The sequence below is a fragment of the Rhincodon typus genome, chromosome 8 (genome assembly GCF_021869965.1).
Source record: "Rhincodon typus isolate 14 chromosome 8, sRhiTyp1.1, whole genome shotgun sequence".
Taxonomy (NCBI): domain Eukaryota; kingdom Metazoa; phylum Chordata; class Chondrichthyes; order Orectolobiformes; family Rhincodontidae; genus Rhincodon; species Rhincodon typus.
Genome location: NC_063339.1, coordinates 12227348 through 12237923, shown reverse-complemented (window position 1 = coordinate 12237923; position 10576 = coordinate 12227348).

Sequence of the window (10576 nt, the reverse complement as noted above, 5' to 3'; positions counted from 1 at the left end):
GCGGGGGGTAGGATGGGGGCGGGGCGGAGGCCGGGCGGCCCGAGTGCGGAGCCGCTTTGGCCGACACTCCGCACAGGAGCTGTCAGCGAGGGGTAAGTGACGTCCGTTTCTGAAGATCTGTCGGCTTGTATTTTTTTTTAAAACGCGGTTGTAGTGAGGGTTTGTATCAGGTGGACAAGGCGCTGCTGAGAATTCTCCTATCGCTATTTCCTGTCAGTGTGGAGTTGGCCACTGTGTGACAGCCTGTCACAGCCACAAATGTCAAGAGTCCCCCGTGCGATCAAATCCAGACCAAGGGGCTGTGCTGGATCAGGCAACTGTTTTGAGATAAAAAAGAGCTGCGGGTGATGGAGACCTGAAACAAGCAGAATCATACATTTGGCAAGAAAACAGTTCTGAAGAAGAATGATACCAGACTCAAAATGTTAACTCAGTTTTCTCTCCATAGATGCTGCCAGACCTGCTGAGTTTCTCCAACAATTCTGTTTTTGTTTTCTCACTCAGCTTGCCTAGCTCACTCAAATTTCCTCTCACTAATATTTCCTCACTCAGGTAATTAACAACAAGAGCTCAAGAAGCTTGACACCATCCAGAACAAAGCAGCGCACTTGACTGGCACCATATCTATAAACATAGATCCCCTCAACCACCAATACTCAGTATCAGCCTTATGTACTACCTACAAGGTGCTCTGCAGAAATTTGCCAGAGATCCTTAGCATCTTCCAAGCCCAAGATCACTTTCATCCAGAAGGATAAGGGCATCAGATACATGGGAATTATCACCTGTAATTTCCCGTCCAAGCCACTCACCAACCTGACTTGGAAATACATCACTGTTTTCTCACTATTGCTGGGTCACAATTCTGGAATTCCCTCCCTAAGGGCAATGTGGGTCAACCTACAGCACATGGACTACAGCAGTTCAAGAAGGTAGCTCACCACCATCTACTTAAGGGCAACCAGGAATGAGCAATAAATGCTGGTCAGCCAGTGATGCCCATGTCCCATGAATGAATTAAGAAAAAACATTTTTCACTCAATCTGCTTGCATAACTCACATATTCACTCTGCTTGTCTCACTTATCTCATTCACTCATTCACTCACTGAACTTTCCTCGATTCCCCATTCATTTGTTCACTTACTCAGTTTGCATCACTCATTCATTCACTTGTTCAGTCAGCTTTCCTCACTTTATCATTAATTCATTCACTCACTCAGCTGGCCTCACTCATTCACTTATTCACACACTCAGATCACAGTAAATACCCTTGGTTCTGAGAGGAGGAATAAACCAGATCACATGATTTAGCTGGTTATTTGGCAGCATGGTCTTTTTTAAAAAAACGTCAACAAAAGGAGGAAGGAAAGCAGAAGTTGGATTTTGAATGAATGTGTGAAAGGTTGTTGATGTCCTGGCAAAGCAATTAAAAGTCACCATAGCCCTATTAGACCATGGGGTTGCTCTCTCATTAGACAAATATGGCGGTGGTTAAATCTGAGGATCACCATGCCTCAGATGAGGGAAGAGATTAAGAAGGAGAATCCTTCATGGTAACCTCAACCTGTGCAGAAATTGAACTCATGCCGTTCGCATCACCCTGCAAACTAGCTGTCCACCAAATAAGATATCAGCCCCAGGGAACAGCAGTCAAAACAAAAATGCTAGAGAAATGGAACTAAATGACTAGCTTTCTTCAAAGCTTTCTGTGAGGTACTTACTTCTCCAGTTGTATGTAGAAGATTAAGTTATCCTGGATGGACTAGCTGAAAATCCTTTGGGTAGTTATTCATTCAGACACAAGTAATGTATAATATAAAGACAAAGTATTTTGGTCCTCTTGAAGCGTCTAATATTTTTTCTGCTTGATTATTGACATTTTTGGAAGGGATATGCTCCCAAAAATCTAAATGACATTTTTAAACTTGATTTCATGATAGTTAGGTTTTTTCTGAAGTTATTTTAAATATATTCTTTATTTGATTTTGCAAACAATGTGTGAAAGCTTTTCAGGGTAATTCAACAATAGCAACTTATTCTGGTAGCTGTCCAGTACTTACTGTTCAGTGCTGCTCATCCAGAATGAGCTTGTCAGCCAGCTAGTTGATCATAGGGAAACCTTATCTAAGCCTGTCCTCTCTTAATGATAATAATTATTTAAAAGAGATGATTTAATAAACTTTGGAAGACATAATTGCTTGTTTGTTATTTAAACCTCTACCCTCAGCCAATGTTATGGCTAAAACTGGATAACTCAGTACAGACTATTGCTCCTGGAATGTCTGAATCAGTGCCATGCCACAAGTTGACTGAGGCATTGGGAAAGCTCTGATGTTATTGTTGGTGTTTCATTACTTATTTTCCCCTCTCTATGTCTGTAAGTAAGCTTGAGTAGGTAATCTGATATTAATACTGTTTTCTGTCATTCATCTATCTCAATATTATAGAAGCACAGCACAATCCATTTTATTCTGTAGCAGTTGTTCATGTGATGTGAAACTAGGAATGTTAAGAGTCAGCAGACTAAGGTTAAATAATAGATTGAGGATGACCAGAGAATGTTAGTGCAAATGTTCCCTTGGCGGGGGTTTAAGGTACAGAATAATGTAATGGGGAGGAGCTTGATGAGTCTAGTGGCCAACTCTTATGATGTCTTCTCAATTTCTTGCTGCTAAAGTTACTTTGAAGATAAGCAACACCATTGATCTTTTTGCCATTTTTAACCTAAAAGTGTCCTTCTCAGCTGCAGAATGACAGAATTGTTACCGTGCAGTGAAGGTCATTCAGTGTGCTGCAATGGCAGATTTGATCTCTTTGTGCTAAATTAGGTGATCTCAGTGAAACCTGAAGGTGGGGGAGGCGGGGCGTTAGTATAGGCTGCTACACCTCTGTACTAGTAAGAAGTAAAAATCAGCTAGGCCTCCAAGTCACAATTGCTATTAGTAATCTCTGCTGAAATCCAGTTAACTCTAAGCATAGGTTAAAAACGAAGTCATGATCTTCTTTGATGTCCCTGATGGTATTGTGGCTTGTTAACATTTGCTACCCAAGGCCATGCAAATCAGGAATGTTCAGAAGATTTGGGAATAGTTTTTTTTGGAAGTACAAGAGGATATTCCAGACAATTAGAACACTGTTGATTACCATTGTGTTTTGTTTCACTGTAACCTCCTAATGGTACTGTGCAATTGTTCATCATTTTACTTCTGAAATTACTTTCTAGAACTCTCCTAACATCTGCTGAAATGAAATTTGTCTAACGCAGAAAGAAAAAGAGAGTATGTGTTTCTGTAGTGCATTTTCACTACCTCTGGCTCTCCAAAATGCATCACAGTGAATGAACATTTTTGAATTTCACTGCTGCCAGGTAGGCAATATAGCAAACACTTTGCACTCAGAAAACTCCTATAAACAGCAATATGATGATGCCAAATGATCAGTTTTAGTGATATTGTTCTGAGAGATAATGTGGAATAACTGTTACATTTCTGACCCAAAAAGCCAACACTTCCAAATGCTCAGCACCCCTGTGGCTCTGCTTTGGAATGCCAATTATTGTGCTACAGGTTTTGGAGTTGTACTTGAACATGCAACTGTCTGACTCCAGACAAGATTTCTATCCACCGAACCATTACTGGAACTGAATGTGTTACTCGGTTCTGCTATACTGGAAAGTTGCAAGTTTGGCCCAAAGGCACTACCAATTCAGATGATGTCCTCAAGAACACTACAGTTGTCCTCTATGCTCGAGCTAAGAAAGAGAAAGCTACAGAATAGTTTCCACTCCTAACTGATATGGTCTGTTGGAAATGGTGGCAGGATCACGGTTCCAGCTATGCTGTTCAATTGATTACCCCAACAATCATCATCACCAAGCTGTTGTCATCCATTTGAATTGCATCTCAAGAAGAGGATTGGTTAGCTGAGTTGACTGGATGGCTGGTCTCTGATGCACAGTGATGCCAGCAGTGTGGGTTCAATTCCTGCAAGGCTGAGGTTACGATGAATGACTCTCTTTCTTAACCTCTCTCCCTACCTGGGGCTTTGTGACCCTCAGATTAAACCACCACCTCTCTCTCAAATGAGAGAGAAGCCCTTAGGGGCTATGACAACTTTACCTTTAGCTTTTATCCCAAGAGCCGTTGCATTTGGAAAGGAAGAGTAGTAAATGGGAAAGGCAAGAACAGCATTGCTTGCTGAAACCACTCATGAAAGTGGATGCTTATAGCAAATTTCCCTATTATAACACTGGTCATTTTCTTCTTTACGCAAAATGTTGTGTACAGTTTATGACCCTTTTCTGTTTTATAAAAACATCTAATCTATAGCAAAAGAATCAAAGAAGAGGAAAATTGATTATGCGTTTTAAAACTGTGAAGACGTGAAGAGTTTGTAGGATTATGTTTCGTAACGAAGGGGGAAAAGATCCAGGTACACAATTTGATTGATGAAATGAGTACCAAATCAAATTGTTTTTCATGTGGCCTTTTTGCTGTCAGGTGAAGATGAAGTTATTTACCTCCATTTTTGTTATTCTTTAAGAAACCTTGGCAAAGGGCCAAAGTCTGGAGTACAGCGCAGTACCAAGGTTGAAAAGAAGAGTTGAATTGTGTAATGTGCAATGGGGTGGTGTCAATTTTCATTCTTTTTCCTTCTCTTCTGCACTTGTGGGATGTATCATAGAGCATGTAGTCAATTGGGTTTATCATGCCTGACTGTCTTGTTGAAAGAGAAGCCCTGCTCAGGCTCAAGGCCCAGCTTTTTGTTCATAACCCTGCAAGGTTCCTCAAACTTGATGGCATTTTCTACATCCACTTTTATTTTTTGATGCATGGTGTTGTTTCACCACCTTTTAACATACAGCATTCTAGATCTAACAATTGAGTGAAACAAAATTCTCTTCCTCTTACCCTCCAATTGTCTCCAGGATGATTTTAAACTTGTGGCTTCTTATTATTGCTTCATTCACCATAGAGTCATACAGCACAGAAACAGACCCTTTGGTCCAACTCATCTAGGTATCATAAGCTGAGCTAGTTTCATTCACCTGCATTAGGCCCATATCCCTCTAACCCTTTCCTATTTATGCACCTGTCCAAATTTCTTTTAAATGTTGTATTGTGCCCGGTTCTAACAATTCCTCTGGCAGCTCGTTCCATACACACACCACCCTCTGTGTGGAAAAAGTTGCCCCTCAGGTCACTTTTAAATCTTTTCCCTGTCACCTTAAACCTATGCCCTTTCATTTTAGACACCCCTACCCTTGGAAAAAGACATTGGCTACTCACCTTATCTATACCCCTAATGATTATTTTTATTCTTTATTTATTCCAACAACTTATTTTAGTCTTGAAACCTTCTATTAAGTCATCTCAATTTCTAGAAGAACAACCCTAATTTCTCCTCCTGTTCCTCTCAATTGCAGTTCCTTGTCCCCAATAAATGTCCTCTGTAACCTTTCTAATATACTTTACAATTTTCCTTATGAAGAATTACCCACAATACTCCAGATGAAGCTGAACCAGTGATTTGTAAAGTTCAGCATGATCTATATTCATGATTAATATTCTGTTTCCTCTATTTATATACACAAGTATTCATTTGCTTTTTTTAACTACTGTATCAACTTGCCCTGCCACCTATAAGGATTTGTGACAAGGGACTACAAGTTCTCTCTGCTCATCTATACTTTTCAAAATCGTGCCATTTATAGTGCACAATCTTTCAGGATCAGTCCTCTATCGATTCTTCACAATGAACTTCATCTATTATGTTTCTCCATGTTTCATCATCCATTCTAATTCAGCTTACAGATCACAATCTACTACCGTGCCAAGTCTTATCAGCTGCAAACTTTGTAATGCTGCTCCCTGCACCTGAGTCTCAGTTGCTCTTATTTCCCTAATTGCAAATCACTTTAAAAGCCAACCACTCTTTCCCACGTTCATTCTTAGAGTGACCACAGATTGTGCAGAGATCGTCAATTTGATTGTAGAGGAATAACAGCTGAGGCTAGACCAGTCCATGTTCGGTGTCTGTACGCAGGAGCTGTTGAATGGTGGACCCTTAAGACAACAAATCCTGTCAGATATCTGTCGTAGTTCTGATAGGAAACATTTAATTGAACGCCAAAACTCTACACTCACTTGAAAACCCTCGAGTTTCACATGTGCATTTTCAAGAATTGAATTAACATGTCATTGCTGCTTTTAATGCATACTTTGTGTTGCCTGCTTTGAATTGAAAAGTAATTGTTGCTTTGAGTAGTGATTTGGATTTATATCACTAAACTGTAACTTACTACGGTGAACTGTTTTTTGGATGTTTTCAGAGAGATTTGAGCTTTCTGTAAGGGGTAAAAAGATGTTAACTAAAATCTAGTATAAGAAAGGATTGTGATTTTAAAGGAATAAATAGAATTGTTGAGCTACTGGGTAGGGAGAAGCTGACGAGTCCTTGTTGGCCAAATCATGATTTGAAGTTGAGAAATGCCTTGCATCTGATGTTGACATGCAACGTTATTTGAATGAGCAAATGCTTTAGCCCTTCAACCCTGCCCTCCAAAATGTGCTTATTCTACTAAACGTTAATCTAAAGACCTCTTTACCTATTTCTAATGCCAAAACCAAACAACATAATCAGTGCAATGTATCCTCTACATTGTGCAGTTTGGGCTTAGCCATTTAAAAACAGTAGAATCAAGTTTGGCCACCACCCAGATAACACAGCCAATTACTGAAATTATCAGAGGGTCATGGGGGAAGTATTTGTCACTGTATTGAATATGCTTTCCTGCTAATTTGTATGCCTTCAGAGCAGAATAATTATGATCTAAAACAAAATAACTCTTAACATTCAAAATCAACAAATGCTTTGGCCTTTCAACCCTTCCCTCCAAAATATGCTTATTTTACTAAAAGTTAATCTATAAACCCCTTTACCTATTTCTAATGCCAAAACCAAACAACATAATCTGTGCAAAGTATCCTTTATATTGTGCACTGTATTATGCTGTGCACTTCACTGTATTGAATATCCTTTCCTGCTAGTTTGTGTGTTTTTAGAGCAGAATAATTCTTGACATTTGCTCAGTTCTCTCCTTATGTTTTTTTATGCTCGTGGATCAAAAGTGAAAAAGTTCAGAAGAAAAATTAAATATCTGTTGGATTACTCATTCATGGATCTGTTAAATGTGTACTTACTATTTAGCTGTATTTCTGCAAGAGTAAACGTTGGCTCTCATTTAAGTCAGCAGTTTCTGATTTTAAGCCTTGCTTCAGAAGTGAGTACATAATCTGGTCTCACGGTTGAGCGCAAACGTTGGAATGAGGCTTTAAAATCGAGGTTCTGCCTGACTCCCTCAAATCAAAATAAAAGATATTATGACACGATGTAAATAGTTATCCTGCAACCCACACTTCTGCAACAGATTATCAAATGGGATTTTGCTGTATCTATCTTCACCGTGAACCCCTCAATCACCAGAAATGTTATCTATCCCATCCTATCCCTTTATAGTTTTAAGCACCGAACAACTTGTCTTGTAATCTCTACTATTCCAGTGAAAACAGACTGATACTCATCTTCATGTTTGTTGTTTCTCAGAATGGACTGCATCTTAGGAATCAGTGCCATGGTCTCCATTGCTTCAACATTTTTCATTCTGTTTGCAGACGAAACATCATAGAAACCATAGAAATGATGCAGTTCAGAATGGAACCATTTGGCCCATCTTCACCATGCCGAGCATGGACCAATCCAAACACTACACCAACTGTACTCTAGTTAAAATATGTATTCATGGCCTTAAACTGTTGGAGTATTTTCATGCCTTAGGAACATGGGAACAAGAATAGGCCATTCAACCCTTTGGGCCTGCACTGCCATTCATTTAGGTCTAGGCTGACTTTCTATCTCATTGCCACTTTTCCGCATTATCTCAATCTCTTTTAATGTCAATAGTCTCCAAAACCCTTTTTGGTTTCTGTCTTGAACATGTTTAATGATTGAGCGTCCACAGCTCTCCATGATGGAGAATTACAAATATTCACCAAGTAAGAAATTCCTCCTCGACTCTGTTTTAGTTGGCATACCTTTTATCCTAAGATTATGTCTCCTGGTTCAATAGTCACTAGCCTGAGGAAGCTGACATTATATGTTATCTGATACTCATTTTGTTATTTTTATTATCTCTTCAGTAACCCCTCCTGCAGAAGTTCATTCCTATTTTAGATTAATCCTCACAATTAAAAACCACTCCATCTAGCCCTTTGTCTAAATTATTTACGTTGTCATGAACAGATGTGATTCAGAACTGATCCTATTTCTAACCACCTTGAGAAATTGTTTCCTAACAGACGTTCCCTATCTCCTTTCTTCCAAACAAATTTTAATCCAATTGCATACTTATCAATCTTCTTCAATTACATGTGTTTCCTTGTCAAAGGTTTTCTGAAAGTCCATTCCCCTATACCTCTTCTAAAAATCCTGTTAGGTTTATCAAGCAAGTCTGTCCTGTCTGAAATCTGTGGTGATAGGTTCCAGTTTTCTTTTCATCTTAATTAAACATTGCATTTCTTGATTCTCTGCTGCTGATTGACCTTAAAATTACTGGCCTGCCACCGTCTCTGGAAAAAAGCCCCTTTATTCTCACTCGATTGCTAACCCCACTATTGCTCCCACACTGTCCCTGGCACCCCCCCCCCCCCCCCCCCCCCCCCCATATTCTATTTCAGTTTGTTTTTCATAGACTTGTGTAATATCAGGGCAAGTAATCTCACAAAGCATGTTTAGTTTGTTTGACTGGTGAAGTGGGAGGGACAAATGCCACATGTTAAAACAGATTTAGAGCTTACACTATAAGTAGCTGCTTGTTAGGCTAGCATCAAGTATTTGAAGCTCATCTCAACAGTAAGATGTATTTTATATAGGGTTTTGAGTAATCTATTAAACTATGCATTGCTTCACTTTAAGAAGAAAGTGAAAAGGATCTTTCAAAGTGCTCAGCAAAAGTATATTCCAATGAAAAGGAAGGACTGTAAGAAAAGGGGTAATCTGCCATGGGTATCTAAAGAAATAAGGGAGGCTATCAAATTGAAAGAGAAGGCATACAAAGTGGCCAAAAACAGCATGAAACTAGAAGATTGGCAAAACTTTAAAGGTCAACAGAAAGCCACAAAAAGAGCTATAAGGAAAAGTAAGATAGAACATGAGAAAAAAACTAGCACAGAATATAAAGACAGATAGGAAAAGTTTCTATAAATATATAAAATGAAAAAGAGTGGCTAAAGTAAACATTGGCCCTTTAGAGCATGAGAAGGGGAATTTAGTTATGGGATATGATGAAATGGCCGAGGCATTGAACAGGTATTTTGTATCGGTCTTCACAGTGGAGGACACTAATAACGTGCCAGTAATAGACAAAGAGATGAAGGTAGGTGAGGACCTAGAAACAATCATAATTACGGAAGAGGTAGTGTTGGGCAAGCTAATGGAGCTAAGGATTGATAAGTCTCCTGGCCCTGATGGAGTGCATCCCAGGGTACTAAAAGAGATGGCGGGAGAAATAGCAGGTGCACTGGCGGGTAATTTTCCAAAATTCGCTGGACTCTGGGGCAGTCCCAGCAGATTGGAAAACAGCAAATGTGACGCCACTGTTTAAAAAGGGAAGTAGACAAAAGATGGGGAATTATAGACCGGTTAGCTTAACCTCTGTAGTGGGGAAGATGCTTCAGTCTATTATCAAGGAAGAAATAGCAAGGCATCTTGATAGAAATTGTCCCGTTGGGCAGACGCAGCATGGGTTCATGAAGGGCAGGTCATGCTTGACAAATCTTCTGGAATTCTATGAAGACATTACGAGCGAGGTGGACAATGGGGACCCAGTGGATGTGGTGTACCTAGACTTCCAAAAGGCCTTTGACAAGGTGCCCCACAAGAGGCTACTGCGTAAGATAAGGATGCATGGCATTAAGGGTAAAGTATTAGCATGGATAGAGGATTGGTTAACTAACAGGAAGCAAAGAGTGGGGATAAATGAGTGCTATTCTAGCTGGCAGTCAGTGACTAGTGGTGTGCCTCAGGGATTGGTGTTGGGACCACAATTATTTACAATTTATATAGATGATTTGGAGCTGGGGACCACATGTAGGGTGTCAAAGTTTGCAGATGACACTAAGATGAGTGGCAAAGCAAAGTGTGCAGAGGACTGTGAAACTTTGCAGAGGAACATAGATACATTGAGTGAGTGGGCAAAGGTCTGGCAGATGGAATACAATGTAAATAAATGTGAAGTCATACATTTTGGTAGGAGTAATAGTAAAAAGGATTATTACTTGAATGGTAAAAAGTTGCAGCATGCTGCTATGCAGAGGGACCTGGGTGTCCTTGTGCATGAATCACAGAAGGTAGGTCTGCAGGTACAACAAGTAATTAGGAAGGCAAATGGAATTTTGTCCTTCATTGCTAAAGGGATTGAAATTAAAAGCAGAGAGGTTATGTTGCAGCTGTACAAGGTGCTGGTGAGGCCACACCTGGAGTACTGTGTGCAGTTTTGGTCTCCTTACTTGAGAAAGG